General features: G+C 39.6%; 1 pseudogene; it reads left to right on the top strand.

The window, feature by feature from the left end:
- The first annotated feature begins 508 nt into the window (after positions 1-508).
- Positions 509-3963, top strand: LOC123656085 (annotated as a pseudogene).
- The last annotated feature ends 2499 nt before the right edge of the window (positions 3964-6462 follow it).

The raw sequence follows: 6462 nt of genomic DNA, 5'->3' as shown, positions 1-6462 counted from the left end.
GTCACCATATATACCATCACTTTGAACTGCGCATATCGATACTAGGATGATTAGCGCGACGGAAAACATCTTGATGAGTCTGCAAAAGATCAGGCTATCGTTAAAAAGCGATTTTAAAAACTTTGAGTTCTAAAACGGAACTTTGTAACGACCCGTTGGCGCAACGGTCACAGCACTGGTTTGTGGCTGTTGCGCTGGCGGTTGCGGGTTATTGTAAATACCTCCTACCTTATTACCCCCAGACCACGGCAAGCATCTATATGGCCAATACAAATATTTGTCATGTGTAGAGATCGAACCCGCAACCGTCAGCGCAACAGCTACAAACCAGTGCTATGACGGTTGCGTCAATGTTTATTTTGATAACTTCAAAATATCTTTTTAAAATATAAAGTTATATAAAAAACTAGTTTGCGCTATTTATTTTAACTTACATGTAAATATATCTAAAATAAAAAAAAATGTTAAAAAAGTTTTAATACTTACTAAAGATCTTAACAGGATCAAAATGAGATATGTGGTAGTATTGTCATGATTTAGTTTATATAGGAAACTGTAAATTTAAAAACACATATCACACTACATAAGCGAGCGATTTTCCATCAATATACTACTTACATATACGAGTATATACGGAGAAATTAGAATATACCACTGTTTTGATCGCGGTTTTGATATTTGCTCGTGTTATTTGTGCAAATATTTATTTCTTTTTCTATATTTTTACTTGATGGTCTCCCATGGTGGTCAACAAGCATCGAAAAGCGCGGGTAGTCCACGTTCAAATCAAAGACACGAAATAGCAATGTTTATTTACGCGTTTGGGGAAATTATCAGCAAACCAGCAATTGAGCGCCTTTTTTACACCCAAGGGTGGCTGACAAACGTACAAATCGACTGATAGTAAGTAGATCCCGTAGCTGATGGTCATCTGCAATACTAGGCGCATTGCAAACGCTTTCTCGACCCAAGCTTTGACCCTTCCCAGTAGCTCGACAGAAGGTCAACAGAAGCACGCACCACTACACCAAAGCAAACGGCATTTTAGAAATTAATATTTAAATTAATATTTTAATTCGTAAGTAAATATACATATAAAATTACAAAACTAATATTAATTCTATCAAAACTATTTGTAATGTGGCTATTACCTATAAATTTCACAAACGTAATTTGAAAATTTCTACGGATAATTTTAGACGCTGATTTTATTTTACATTAAATTGAAATTTTCATGCAAGATATAACTAATTTTGTACTAACACACAGTTTATATATGCTGTGTGGCTACGGCATTATGCTGTGTAGCTAGGGCATTAAAGAATATAGCCACCCCATCTATTCCCGAGGGTGTCGTAAGGCGACTAAAGGATAGCGCAGTTCCACTACCACCTTGGAACGTATAAAGATGACCGATGGCGGGATAACCATGGAACCACTGGCTTTGAAATATACAGGCTGACTTGCAGACAAGCAGCAGCGTCTTCGGTACGACGAAGCCAGCGCTGTGGTCACCAACCCCCCTGCCTAGCGTGGTGACTATGGGCAACACACATGAGCTCACGCCATTTTTGGCGCGAGCTTGTGGAGGCCTATGTCCAACAGTTGACAGCAATAGGCTGAAATGATGATGATGATGATGATGATGATGATGATGATGACAGTTTATATATTATTTTCAAAATAGTAGCTACATATAAAATTATTGTTACAACTTACTTTTGATAATTGTTCAAGCGACATCTAGTGGGTAGTGGCGCATATTTACGGATGCGTCTCAGGATGCTTACGGTGCCTGTGCATATATACGTACCTATGATGATTGCGACTCTGACGTGGCGGTAAATTTGTTATGTGCTAAAAGTAAGGTCGCTCCATTAAAAACGATTAGCATCCCACGATTGGAATTATGTGGGGCATTATTAGGTGCGAAACTTTATAAAAAGATAATTAATTCATTGCGCTTAAAATTCGATAACGTTTATTTTTGGACAGATTCCACTGTAGTGATGGGTTGGATACGGATGTCTCCGCACTCTTTAAAAACATTTGTTCAAAACAGAGTCACAGAATTAAACGAGTTAACCGGTGACTCAATGTGGTTACATATAAAAGGTAAGGATAACCCAGCTGATCTAGTGACTAGGGGTCTTAACTTTGAACTGCTCACAAGGTCAAACATATGGTGGCACGGACCTAGTTGTTTCCGAGAACACAATTTTAAGTTTAAATCTGAAAATTTATTACAAACTTGCGATAATTTACCGGAATTACGACCGAAACCTATTGTATTAACATGTACAGAGCCTTGTAATAATAGTTTTATCGATTTCAATAGGTTCTCGTCCTATAATAAGTTGAAGCGCGTCGGTGCGTATGTATTGCGTTTCATTAATAACACGCGTAGACGTCGTAGTAGTGGTGAGCCGCATAACGATAGTTTACATTTGTCTGTGCAGGAATTAAATGCATCAGAGTTAACTTTAGCGCGTATCGCTCAGTTGCAATCGTTTCCGGACGTTTATCGCTGTTTATTTAATGATCTTCCGCTAAAACAGGTTGTAGACAAAAAAAAATTAATAAAATCGCGAGTTTAAATGTATTTATGGACAATAACAAATTAATACGTGTTGGTAGTAGGCTTTCTAATTCGACTAGTTTTAGTTTCGATAAGAAACATCCTATCTTATTGTGTAGTAAACATCGACTCACAGTGTTGTTGTTTGAAAGTGAACATAAACGTTTGTTACATGGTGGCCCTCAGTTGCTACTGTCTTCTTTACGGGAAAGGTGGCGGACACTTGGTGCTAGGAACTGAGCTAGAAAGTCAGTTCACAATTGTGTCACGTGTACGCGAATGAAAGGTAAGACTTTGAATCCCATCATGGGTAATCTGCCCTCTGAACGTTTAGAAGTCGGGTTTTCGTTTATCCGTTGTGGCGTGGACTACGCTGGACCAGTTCATTTGTTAAATCGTAAAGGGAGGGGAGCCAAGATTGTTAAAGGTTATATATTTGTTTATTTGTATGTTTTAGTACTCGAGCTATACATTTAGAATTAGTCAGTGGCCTCTCCACACAAGATTATATTCTAGCACTTAAACGTTTTATTTCTCGTCATGGTAAGCCAGCAGATATATTTTCTGATAACGGAAAAAATTTCGTTGGTGCTGAAAAGGAGTTTTTACATAAACTTAATAAAAACGTTAATAAAATATGCGATTTTGCAGCTGATATTGGCATAAGCTTCAGGTTTATCTCGCCTTACGCTCCTGATTTTGGTGGTTTATGGAAGGCAGGGATAAAATCATGTAAGCTTCATTTGAAATGTGTAATCGGTAACGCGAATTTAACATACGAGGAACTCAGTACTGTGTTAACACAAATCGCGGCTGTCTTAAATTCCCGTCCCCTAACTCCTATGTCTTCTGACCCCAAAGATTTTTCTCCTCTCACCCCAGCTCATTTCCTAATTGGACGACCGCTAATCGCGCCTGCCAGCAATCTCACTGCTTGGAACACCAGCTGTCTCACTCGCTACGAAAGGGCAAATGCGGGAACACTTCTGGAAGCGATGGTCGACGGAATTTGTGTCGGAGCTCCAGCTCCGAACCAAGTGGAAACACATGGCAGGGGACATCTCTATTGACACCCTGGTGCTTATCAAAGAGGATAATCTCCCGCCTCTGAAGTGGAGATTGGGGAGGATTTTACGCACCTATCCAGGCAAGGATAGTGTTGCTCATGTTGCAGATATTCGCACATCAACGGGCATCGTTCAACGAGCTTTCTCAAAAATCTGCCCGCTGCCGTTGCAGCCGGTAGACGAGGGCGCAACCAAAGAGGCCACATCATGCTGAGACCCTTTTTCTTTGGAAGTAGGTACTTCCAAGGCGGGGGCCATGTTCAAGCGACATCTAGTGGGTAGTGGCGCTTCTAATGATATGAAGTTGCCGCTTATCAGCCAATGAGAAGGCGACGGGCGGGGGGACCTTGCCTAACTTCATACGACTTTTTTTCTTCGTTCAAAATATTTAAAATTGTACCGTTCATCATTTCTTCATTCATTATTCGTTGTTATTTGGTCAGACAATACACGAAATTCTTATCATACGAGTCGTCTTTTATTTTAAAGCAAAATTAAACGTTAATAGTTTTAATACCGATTGATTTTGAAATAGCATATAATACAAGCAATCTGAATTACGATCAATAATAAAGTATGTATATCCTTTGTTAAAAATGCACTTTTTTTAATTAAGAGTCCACGTAGATCCTAACCCTTTAGTTTTAGATGTAAACATATAAAACAATATGCCTCGACTTACGTCGTTTCGATTTACGTCACGATTTATTTCGAGAACCTAACATGCCGTAAGTACGAGGACTGCCTGTTACTCTTTCATGAAATTGTATTATTATACTATTTGTGCCCTGCGCCTTCATCCGAGCTAATTTGAGAAAGAAAGGTACTTAAATATTATATAGCTTAAGGCCTTCTTCGGTAAATATGCTGTACAACACAAAAATATTTTTATCCATTCGAACTAGTAGTTCTAGAGATTAGCAAGTTTAAACAAACAAACAAAGTTTTCAGCTGCATAATATTAGTATAAATAGTAATTTATACTTGTATACTATAGATCATTAAAGATTACACTTCAGCCTATCGCAGTCCACTGATGGACATAGGCCTCCCCAAGTTCGCACCAGACATCCCGGTCTTAGCCAGGTATATTTTATGGCAACCTCCCGTACCCCGGTGATTTTTAGCACCCTCTACCCCACCGTTACCGCGGCCGCTGCCGTATCCGGGAATAGTGGGGCTGCCGGGAACTAAGGGCCTAAATTTTGGTGCGAACTCATGGGTTTTTTGCCCCTAGTCACCACGCTGGGCTGGGTTGGTGACCGCAGGGCTGACTTTATCGCACCGAAGACGCTGCTGCCCGTCCTCGGTTTCTTCCTGTGGGTGTCGTAAGAGGCGACTAAGGGATAACACAGTTCCACTACCACCTTGGAACTTGAAAGGCCACACGATGGCGGGATAACCATCCAACTGCTGGCTTTTTAAATGCATTAAAGATTGCGATTGTAAATCCTTCAAAAAAAATTTTTTTTCAATAATAGACTCTGAAGTCAAAATCTCATTTTTTTTTTAATTTTTGCCTGTCTGTGTCTTCGTTGCGTATGACATTAAAACTCTCCGTATGGATTTGAAAGAAACTTAACTCAAATTAAATCAACTCTTTGAAGGGCACCTGAATGGTTTTGTTAAGAGGGGGAGAATTCTTTTGGACGATAATAATATATTAGTTTATTGCTAACTAAATTACTTAGTTGTTCTCGAACAAAAAAAAACGACTTCGTCAAGAAATACGCATTATACAGGATAACTCAAAAACTACGCGTCAGTTTGTAAATGGGACCACACGGCAAACTTTTTTTTTTATATCACTAGGTCGGCAAACAAGCGTACGGCTCACCTGATGGTAAGAGATTACCGTAGCTTATAGACGCCTACAATACCAGAAGCATCGAAAGCGCGTTGCCGACCCAATCCCCAATCCCCCCAGGAGCTCTGGTCACCTTACTCACCAACAGGAACACAATACTGCTTGAAAACAGTATTATTTAGCTGTGATCTTCTGTAAGGTCGAGGTACTTTCCCAGTCGGGCTGCTCCATATCTTGAGCAGGGAATTCCTGCTGTGCCCTAACTCAGTTAAGCCTACTAATTGTACTAGCAACATGAAGCTCAAATGTATATAGCATACACAAATGATCGTATGTTCCTAAGGTAAACAACTTAATATTTGTTATATATATATATATATATATATATATATATATATATATATTTAGTATTCAGGAGTGGAAAGTATTAAAAAAAACAAAAACTTAACAATTATTTATTTAAAATCAAATTAAAGATAGCTAACAAAAATACCCTCACTTAGAATCTAATTATTTACAAAATAAATCACCAGATCGTTATGCAAGATTGTACTTACAAATAATACGCCGATTTAGATCCAACTAACACTATTACACTACACAAGTCGCGTCGAACACCACCGGAGCCGAGAAGCAGAAAGACCATTCCTAGAACGGCTATCGCTTTATACAGAGTGATGGTGGGAGGTCGGTAACACCCAACTATAGAGTCTTGATGGTGGGGGGTCGGTAACACCTAACTCGGCCTTCCTGACTATTCGTCGTCCTCGACGCGCCATTTTCATCCCAGGTGAACGTCTGGAGCTGTAGATGGACCAGCCGCGTTGGCGTCGCTTGGCACCGACGGATCTTCCATGTCGACACCATCAGTGTCAGTCCCTTCGACACTGAGTGGAACCCTCTCAGAAACCAATGAAGGTTCCCGATCTATTTCTGAAATGTCTTCTTCCTCCTCTGAAAACAACATTACACATTAATTAAGTTGCCCTTACTTAAGCAACAAGAGTTTG

The sequence above is a fragment of the Melitaea cinxia genome, chromosome 8 (genome assembly GCF_905220565.1).
Source record: "Melitaea cinxia chromosome 8, ilMelCinx1.1, whole genome shotgun sequence".
Classification (NCBI taxonomy): Eukaryota; Metazoa; Arthropoda; class Insecta; order Lepidoptera; family Nymphalidae; genus Melitaea; species Melitaea cinxia.
The sequence above is the reverse complement of the archived record's forward strand: the minus strand, read 5'-3'. Positions and strand labels throughout refer to the sequence as shown.